This window comes from Ursus maritimus, unplaced genomic scaffold (assembly GCF_017311325.1).
Source record: "Ursus maritimus isolate PB19 unplaced genomic scaffold, ASM1731132v1 scaffold_14, whole genome shotgun sequence".
Classification (NCBI taxonomy): Eukaryota; Metazoa; Chordata; class Mammalia; order Carnivora; family Ursidae; genus Ursus; species Ursus maritimus.
The window spans coordinates 34,427,263-34,436,913 of NW_024423786.1; the positions used below are offsets into that span (position 1 = coordinate 34,427,263).

The following is a 9,651-nucleotide window of genomic DNA, read 5'->3' on the forward strand; positions in this document are numbered from 1 at the left end:
TGAGCCACCCAGGCGCCCCAAGAGTCCGGTGTTTTTTCCCCGGGGAAGGAGGAGACTATGCTGGACAGGCACACTCTAAGCACCCAGACGAAGGGCCCTTATCTCTGCACATAAGCCTTTGTCTCCTCTCTTTAGTATTGAGCCTGCATTTTCTCCTTGCTCCGTCTCCTACGTACCGTATTGTGCAGCATGAATAAACGTCACCCTCCACACCATCATTGCGGGAGCCTGGCTATCCTGCTTTATCGTGAGGACTCGAGAGCAGGGACCGTGGCTCATTCATTTCTGCATCTCCGATGCTTAGCATGATTCCTGGCCCACAGTACATAATTGGGGAAAGTTTGTCAGAAAAAGGAAGAGAAAGATGAACCCTCTGGGGTTCAAACCTCTGGTTGGGGGACCTCGTTCCAAGGCACAGACATTGTTTCACGGCCCGAGTGAAAGCTCTCCATCATGAACAGTGCCGTTTGGGAGCAAACTGAAGAGTGGACCATGATGAGTCGGCTCAGAAAAAGAAGCGATCTAACTTTGGCCTTGTGACCACTTCACGGGGTCTATGGCAACACGCAGTGATTACAGTTTTTGATTTGCATACGGGTTCTTGGTATCCTGAGGCTAATCCTCTGTCAACAAAGAGCGGAGAGCAGATAGAATCCCTTCTCTCTGTGCTTCCGCTTCTGTGAGAATTGACTTCCGGGAGAATTGACTCAGCACCTTCTTCATCCCCGTCTCTCACCCTTCCCACCTCCCTCTCCTCTGCTTTCGTCCCCCCTTACTTCTCCTTTTTCTAGCTCTACCTTCTGGATAATACAGCCCTTACTATTATTCAGGTCAAGTTTGAGGATATTACGTATTATAAAATGCTCACCATAGACCCCATGTCTGTGGGGTAGTCAAGATTGTGGAAAACAGGTTTTGGTTGCAAGTTTGCCCGGTTTCAAACCAGCCTCCCACGCAGAGGTCACCATGCCTCTGCTCTCTGAGCCTCCTAGGAGAAGACAGTGTTTGGGGGCTCTGGTAATGACATGGCTACAGAGTGTTTGTTTCCTGGTGGTGACGCACTGGGTCAGAATCAACCGCTGTCTCCTGCTGGACCCCCCCGTCCCGAAAGTCTAGGGTGGCCAGCTAGAGCAAGGAGGAATTCCTCATGTTAAACTTGGTTCTTAAGCCCTTTTTAAGCCCTGTTCCAAACACACTAAGAAGCCACAGGCCCAATGACATCACCCAAGTAGCAATAACATCCCAGATGTGTTACACATTTTGTGGGCTTCTATCTCACCCATTCATTTGAGCCTGTTTTCTAGAACCTATTAAGGTCTAGCACTTAGTAAGTGCTCAGTAATTATCCCTTGGCTCCACTGGACAAACCAACATGATCTGGCACATACAATACTAATTTGATAAATGAATCCATTACAGTGTGCCATAAATGCTTATTAAATGAATGAGGGATGGTCCAGAGTAGACAACCCATGGATATGTGTTGAATGAGTGAACAATAGAGTGAATAATGAATGAATGCATGCATGCATGAATACCCTATTGGTCGTGCCATAGCCATGCGGTAAGCTGCCCTTCAATTTGTTGTCTGCAGCTGTAATTTCGTCCCAGCGAACTGACTCTAAATTTATGATCTTTTATTTTCTGTTGTTGAATTTTGAAATAGAGACTGCTATCAATACGGACTGAATTCCGTTTTCGAACGGCAAAAAGATATTTTCAAACATCCTTGAATGGAGCGTGCAGAGCCAGGGAGGGATGGTGCCTATGGACCCACTAATCTCTGTTATGACATATCTGCATGACGGAGGGGATCACGCTCCCGGGCTGAGAAAAAGAGGGTTGTCCACGAACAACACATGAGTGGAGCCATCGTGTTCCTGTATATACTCTGTAGATATATGTACAGACTGGAATAGGTGCATTTAATCCTTTGCCATTATTCATTTCACTTCCCTGAATTCTGTGGTATTTCCAAGGAGTGACTGCTTTTCTTCTGGGTTAAGTAGAAATCTTTGCTTAAGTCAAAACCACTTACTTTAAATACATTCAGCGACGTTGGGATCTTTTGCCCTGGGAGTGTTTCTCATGTTTTTCAAAGTCAGTGAATTGTCACTTGACCTTCATGGACACTTATAGATCACTGAATTAAGGATTAAACTGAGTAGAGGAAAGAAGCTTTTATCTGAAATTCACTGATTTATTGAGACAGATTTGGGAAGTCATAACAGTGTCACTTTATTAAGCATTGAAGATTATAATGGCAAAGTATACAAAATTAAGAGAACTTGGGATTTAATTCTGCTATTTAGAATTATTTGTGGTCTCTTTCAAGGAGGTCAAGGATATTTGCATAGAAGAAAGAAATCATATTAAAATCACTCCAGTTAAAATTCAATAAGATGTGGAAATGCTATAAGTCAGAACAGTCCTGAAAAGTTAAAAATGTTCTCAGTTTCCTAGATGGTTTGTGCAAGCTTGGCGTCAGGAAGACAAGTAACTGAACAATGGTAAACTCCGTCTTTCTTACTTAGATATTTTGCTATTGTGTATCTCTCCCTTAAAATATTTCTCCACCATTGGTTTGATATTAAAATTTAAGTGTCACATGGCTGAAATTAACAAAGAGAGATGTTCATATTCGCAGGTAGTTCTGAGATGCCAGGATGTACTTTTCTTCTTTGGGCAAAATCCGTTTTAACAGTCATCCAAATGTGTCCTCATGGTAGGCTTTCCAGGTTGTCATGAAAGGAAGACTGTTCCTCGCTTCTCATCTGGAAAGGATAGATGTGATCTGTATTAGAATCTAGTTTGAACCAAATCTGCTTGGGGCGTCTGGGTGGCTCAGTCAGTTAAGCGTCTGTCTGCCTTCAGTTCAGGTCATGTTCCCATGTTCCAGGGTCCTGGGATTGAGCCCTGAGTGGGGAAATCCCTGCTCAGCGGGGAGCCTGCTTCTTCCTCTCCTTCTCCCTCTGCCCCTGCTTGTGCCCCTGCCCCTCCCCCTCCCCTGCGTGTGTGTGTGTGTGTGTGTGTGTGTGTGTGTGTAAAGAGCAGACGTTTCCTCACAGTTTCTTCTGGAATGCTTTAGTCCACGCCACTGTGTACTTAGGAGAACATTTCATCACCTCAAAAAAAAAAAAAAAAAAAGAGCCAAATCTGCTCATTATCTAGATGGTGTCTGATGAGATTTCATCTGTCTGCCAGCCAGTTTCACAGCATGCCTGAGTCCGAAAAATAGTTTGAGAAAATAATTACACCTTTTCTGGATCCCCCTTCCAGGGAAAGGAACTTAGTGGAAGAGCTTAAAAACATGCTATTATATACCTAGGAGTGCGGCTGGATAATGGGTTGTTTGGGAACCAAAGTGGTCACGAGACGACTGAATCAGATTTCCAAATCCTAACACACAGAATTAGGCACACGATATTGAAAATTCTGGACAATAAGCAAAATAGGACAGAATGAAAATTGCAACATTTTTTCCTCTCTCTCATATGAGAAAGTCAGGTTCTCGGGTAACTGGACTTGTGTCCCCCCGGAAGTGGTTACTCCGCGTTCTAAACCCAGTATCTGGATGCCCAGTGGCCCACAGGGAACACGCATGGATGGATAACAGGAGTGAGTATACCAGCTGTGTTTTATGAAGAAATGCCAGTTAGGAGAAAATTTTTCAGAAGAAACCGTATGACAGGAAAGGAGAGGAAGAGAAGACTGTCTTTCTTCAGAGGAAAACTATTTCTCTTATCAGACTCTTTCCACTTAAGGTAAGCCTTCTGTGGGAGAGGCCAGAGGAAAACGTGTGGGCACGTTTAGGGAACCAGGGAGACACCTTTTAAAAAATAGTTTCCCTTTCTTTATGGGAAGATAAAGTATGGTGGTGAAGCCCTGCTCTTTAGAGCCAGATGACCAGGTCCAAGCTCTTGCTAGCAGTTACATGGCTATGGGTATGATCATTCACTCATTTATTCTGAGCACTTTCTCTGTGCCGGTTACTAGTGAGTATAGGTTTGAACAACACGGACAAGACCCCTGGTCTCCTGGCGTGGATGTTCTCGTGCGGGGAAAACAGAAAATAAAGAAATAAACATGCATGCAAATGAAATCAGATCATTTTAGCTCAGGATGCAAGAAGAACACCAACAGAGGACGTCAGGAGGGGAGCAGGGGCCACATACAGTTGATATATACGCACTGAGGTCCTGCCCTGAAGAGGGTGATGTGCCCAGATCAGAGCAACAGCTTTTCAGGCCGAAGGAGCAGCACATTCACAGGGTACGTTCTGCTGAGTCTTGCAGGCAGGTGGGGACTGGGTTAGACTTTATCTGGTAATCGAGGGAGTCCTTGAGAGACTTTAGGCAGGGGGATGAGAAAATCCGAGCTGCGCTGGTGAGAGAGAGATGGAGATGTCAGGGATAACGCGGGGGGAGCACCAGACCCAGCTCTTTTGGGAGGACAGGGAAGTCAAAGGACACCGCCCCGCAGGAGGTCAGACTTCAACGTGGATTGCAGAGCGTGGATGCTGTGGTTCCTGATGGGGGTGGTGGTGGAGGGAGGGCTTCACTGAAAGCCAGTTAATGAAGACAGGACGAATCTTCGACAGCTCTGCCAAATGGGACATCAGCCAGGCCGGTTGGGGTGGCCGATTCTGCTGGTCTTCGTGCTTGGTGCTTAGTGGAGTGAACGCTGAAGCTTTCAGAAAAGACTCTTTCCAATTAAAGTAAGCTTTGTGTGGGAGGGGCCCAGGAGAAAAGTGTGGGCACACTTGGGGAACCAGGAAGACACCTTTTAAAAATGAGTTTTGTCTTTATAGGTAGATAAAGTATGGTCGTTAAGCCTTTGTAATTGAGAGTCAGATGACCAGGGTTCGTACCCTGGGGGCTGGACACTAAAACAGCTTGAGTTTATAGAAATTGTGACCTCTTCGAACCTTTCCCCTTCTCCATGTCATGCAGATAGTAATGGGGTTTACCTCATGCCGCAGTAAGGACGAAACACATCAATGAATATGAAGGTTCAAACAGGCTGGCATCTGGCTTACAGTCACAGCAGCAATGTTACCAGCGATCATTACTACTCATCAGTCATTATTGAGTCAGGCACTTCTCAGCCTCATACTTACTGACTTGAATCACGCAGACACCGCAGATAATCGTGTAACTGCCTCCCACCTTTCTCTTCTTTTCCTGGACCCCTGCCCCTACCCTCCTCAGGCAACTCATGTCTCCAGGTTTGACCCAGGGACCCAGGGACAGACATTCCTCGTGTTGAAATAATCACAACACTTATTTGCCACGGGCAGAGGCTGGACCGAGGCCTTTAGAACATTATCTCAATTGTTAGAACATCCCTAACCTGTTCCGTTTTACAGGTGAGGAAATCAAGGCTCAGAAGGGGAAGTGACCACTCAGTCAGCAAGAGGCAGAGCTGGGATTCAGACTTAGGCGTTTTTGACCCTGATGTCCCTTAAAACTAAAAAAAGAGAGAGAGGGAGAAAGAAAGAAAGAGGAAGGAAGGAAGGAAGGAAGGAAGGAAGGAAGGAAGGAAGGAAGGAAGAGAAAGACATCCATTCAGACCCCCCAAAAGCACCATTGACAATAAAAAATAAAGAGGGCTCTCAGTGAGGGGAACACAGCACTAAGAAAGCTTGAGTCAGCCCAGTGTCCAAATGTCCTCTAGTCCTCTACCCGCAAGGGAGTCCCTGTCCTTCCCAGCCCAGTGGCTGGTGGCATCGAGACAGGACAGAATTACTTTGACTGTGGCCATGCAGGGGTGAGGAAGCCCCCGTCCCCCTTCCGGCCTCTTTGTCCTGTTTAGGGCTCCATCTGTGGGCCCCTCCCAGGCAGCCCGGCTGGTCTTGACTCTGAGGTGAAGGAGTAAACATCTTGGGGTGCTTTATTAGTTTATTTCAGAAGATGGAGCCTGTTTGTCCCTGGGGCCCATCCCTCTTTTATGGCTTCCAGCCCTTCTTAACAAATTCTAGTGACTGGAGAGAAAACCGCTTTCTACGGTGGATCATTAAAACACCACCATAAACCCAGGGCCATAAAATATTATTTGCCAGGCATAAAAGGGGGGTAGATTTTCCCAGAATGACAACCCAGTCCCTGCTTTCTCCCACTGGGAAAGGCGGCCCAGGGATGCGATCGTTCATAAATTCCTTATCTTGCGCTCTGTTTTGTGAAATAACCCTGTTGGGAGAGCAGCCAAGAATATTGATTTATTTGTTCCACGGACTCAAAAGCATTTTTAATGAGTGGAGCGTCGTGATGCCTTGCCAGTGTGTCTGCAGATGACTCAATGTGGGGGCACACGCCCAAATGCACACGGTTTGCAAGGGGAGTTGGACAAACGGGGGTCTACCGAACAAGAACCTTTGAGGTGGAGATGGGGAGGCATCGGTGCCCCTCCTTTGAACTGTCTGCTCACCTCCTAGCCAATTCCATTAACACCCGGGGGCGGACTGGCTCTTACAACCCAGCCTGGTTTTCCAGAAAGGCACTTCTGGACTGAGGATTCAAAGTGGATTTCCAGTGGGTTGCCCTTGACATCTTTCTCTGGAAATAATCCTTTCAGCCATTCATGCATTCATTTGGTCGTTTGACAGATAGTTTTGAACACCTACTAGGTGCCGAGCACTGCCTAAGTGCTGGTGTTCTAGCCATGAAAGATACTGTTAGGGGGAGCTCTCTGCATCCTTGTGGGGTGAAACCTCAGCACACCCATTATTAGTATCTTCAGAGAAAATTCACAATCCCGTATCTGAAGTCTTTGGGGCCAGATCAGTGTGTCAGATATTTCAGATTTTTTGGGGATGATAAAATGGGGGGGGCATATAATGATTTAGTTTGCAAACAGCTCCAGTGAAATCTGGGGAAGTACCCAATAACTCAATGCTGTTCGTATTTCTTCAACGAAAAGTGTAACTATTCCCCGCAACTGGTATAAATCAAGACTATATATGGTCTTGTCACATGAGGTCCAGTTCTGCCACCAAAGGAGTCTGAAAACTTCTGTTTTCAGAGCTGCCGTTTCAAGAGTGGCTATGGAGTGCCTGGCAAGTGACCCACGCTGAGTGCTCTGTGACCCTCCCTGTTCATTCTTGCCACGTGCCTGATTTTCAAGGTCATCCATTTCCTTTTCACTGCACCCCTGCCACAGGTCATTATATTTCTCTGTCTTTAGTTTGTTTGTGTGTTTATATGTGTATTTGAGAGGATTCTGAGGCACTGAGAAGCTAAGTGACTTGTCCAAGATTTGCCAGCTAGAAAGTAGCCCAGGAGGGTTGGAACTTCCGCGTCTGCCCTCAACCACTACCTAACACCACCTTCCTCTAGAGAAAACACAGCAAAATAGGAAATAAAAATTATTGGGGCTGTGTCTACATAAGCAAAGGCAACTGGGGAAAAGCAGGCAATAATCCAGATAATTCAGAATTTGGCAAGTTTTAGAAAAAGGTTTGTGTTAGATAGCCAATGTTTCTGGATAGGCTGTAGGGATGGAAGCAAGTTAACAGCCCTTCTATTTTAGCAATAAGATCATCTATATGGACTCAGGGACACTCAGGCATGGAGTGGTTTCAGCACCCCTTGAGAGCTCCATTCTTGAACAACTCATGTCCTGCCACTTGCGGGTGTCTTCACATGCGTACTGGGTCTGCTGAATCACTGCCTCTGGGCATCTAGGTTGCCTGCCCAGGAGATAGGAATGCCCCTTTGGCCACGGGGATCCCAGGCTTCCATTGCTGGTCAAAACCAAAAAGGGAGAGAGGGAACTGGGAAGGGGCCCTGCCAAGGGGCTGTTCTCCCTGCACAGACCCCTCATGTTTAGACCCTCCTCTCTAATTGGCAGATCTCGGACTAGACTGGAAAACTGGAGAATGCCCACAGGTCATTGTAAAGTGACTAGGCCATTGTTAAGGCCTAAAGAATGTGAGGGGACCGGGGACTCAGGAGATGAAGGGGAGATGTCTCAAGAGGAGATTTGATGACCTTGGGCTCCCCCTCCCTAAGGCTTCCTGCACCCCTGGCTGAATAAAGCAAAGTCAGAGGGAGAAAGGGCGTGTCTTGCAGTCCCTGGGAAGCCCACACTGCCATTTTGGTGCGTGTAGCAAAAGGAGGCCAGGGCTGGGGAGGAGTCCCGTCAGCTGAGAGAAGTAAGGTCCAGGAAGGGGCCGCGAAGGGTTGGGCAGAGTCTCAGGAGCCTTTCCCGCGCAACATGGGGCGGTCAGCCAAGGGTGGGAGTTGGGGATGGAAGAACAAAACAGCCACCACCACCCTGAAGAACCCAGGCTGCAGTTTCCCCCTTAAGGTCAAGTGCATGCTGCTGGATGGAGGAAATTGAATCCCGTGTGCGAGTGTGTGTGTGTGTGTGTGTGTGTGTGTTCGTTCTATCTGGGATGTCTAGAGGATGGGGAGGACTGAAAACAAGAACGGTGCTCCAGGGTGAGGCATGGTTTGGGGGCGGCGCCCTGGCATGCTGGACTTCGGGGCACACATCCACCAACCGCGTCCCCGCAGGGACAACCACAGGTGTCCGCAATTGTCTAGAAGTTCCAGTGCCTGGAATCCGGTTTTGCCGAACTTCGCAAGCTTCTCACCTGAGGGCAACCGCCTCGATCCACCGGGCAGCACCACACGTCGCGTCCGGGTGCGCTGGGTCGCAGCCGGAGGCTGAATCGCGCGCGCCCCGGTACCCAAAGCTACTGCACTGGGGCGATGCAGGCAGGATGTGGGCGTCTACCCTGTTCTCCAGCCCCGGGGCTTAGGGACCCTCCCTCAGGGGTAAGAATGGGGAGGAGGTCCTCCCAGAAGTTCCGTGCTAGGACAACAGGCCCCCTGCAGCTCCAGTGGGAACGGCCCGGGACAGGCGAGCCAAAGGGTCCAGACCGGGAAGTTGGGGTTCAGCCTCCCGAGGGTCCGTGGCTTTGGAAGATAGCAGACAGCCGGGCGGCGGGCAGATAGCGGCTGCGGAGTGGACCTCTCTCTTTCAGCAGATGCTTGGGGGATGGGGAGCCCAGAGAAGGGGGCTCGAGCAGGGAGCGTATTCCACCCCCCCTGCACCCCAGCCGTGGTACGGCTTTAAAATCCTGCGGAGTTTGTCATAGGCCGGCCACACCACGCATGCGCATAGGCGAAGTTGAGTTTTTTTCTTTCTTTTCTCCCCCTTTTCCTCTCTCTTTCCAGCCGCCTTTGGTTCTGCAACTTAAAAAAAAAATTTTTTTCCCCCTCTGAGAACAGCAGGGGAAAGAGGAGTCCGGAGAGAGGGAGAGAGAGTGAGGCAGTTGGCTAGGAGGGCCAGGGGGTGGGTGGGGGGGTCGCGGTCCCTGCGGTGGGTCAGTCTGTCTGCGGGGCACAGGATCGCGTGGAAGGCTGCCGCAAGCTCCAAGGCGCCGCCTCCGCCGCCCAGAGTCCGGTTCGGTGCGGCCGCCGCCGAGCGAGCTCCTCCCGCCGCCTCCGCCGCCGCCGCGCCGTGCCCCCAACCGCCCGCCGCCCGCCTGCTCGCTCGCCCGCCCCTCGGGTCCCGGCGCCAAACGAGGAGGTGGGCAGCCCCGCCGGCCATGGACCGCCAGAGCTGAACAGCCGCCGCGGAGCCCCTGGCCCTCGCCCCTCCCCAGCCCCACGCCCGCGGTGCCCTCGCCCCTCTTCGCCCTTC

General features: G+C 49.5%; 1 long non-coding RNA gene across 1 annotated transcript; it reads right to left on the reverse strand.

Moving 5' to 3' along the window:
* Positions 1–2,220: 2,220 nt before the first annotated feature.
* Positions 2,221–9,185, reverse strand: LOC121102394. The gene is made up of 3 exons (XR_005834488.1): positions 8,597–9,185; positions 4,193–4,383; positions 2,221–2,774 (listed from the first exon to the last, which is right to left on the reverse strand). It is a non-coding gene; the product is annotated as an uncharacterized LOC121102394 (long non-coding RNA).
* Between the last annotated feature and the right edge of the window lie 466 nt (positions 9,186–9,651).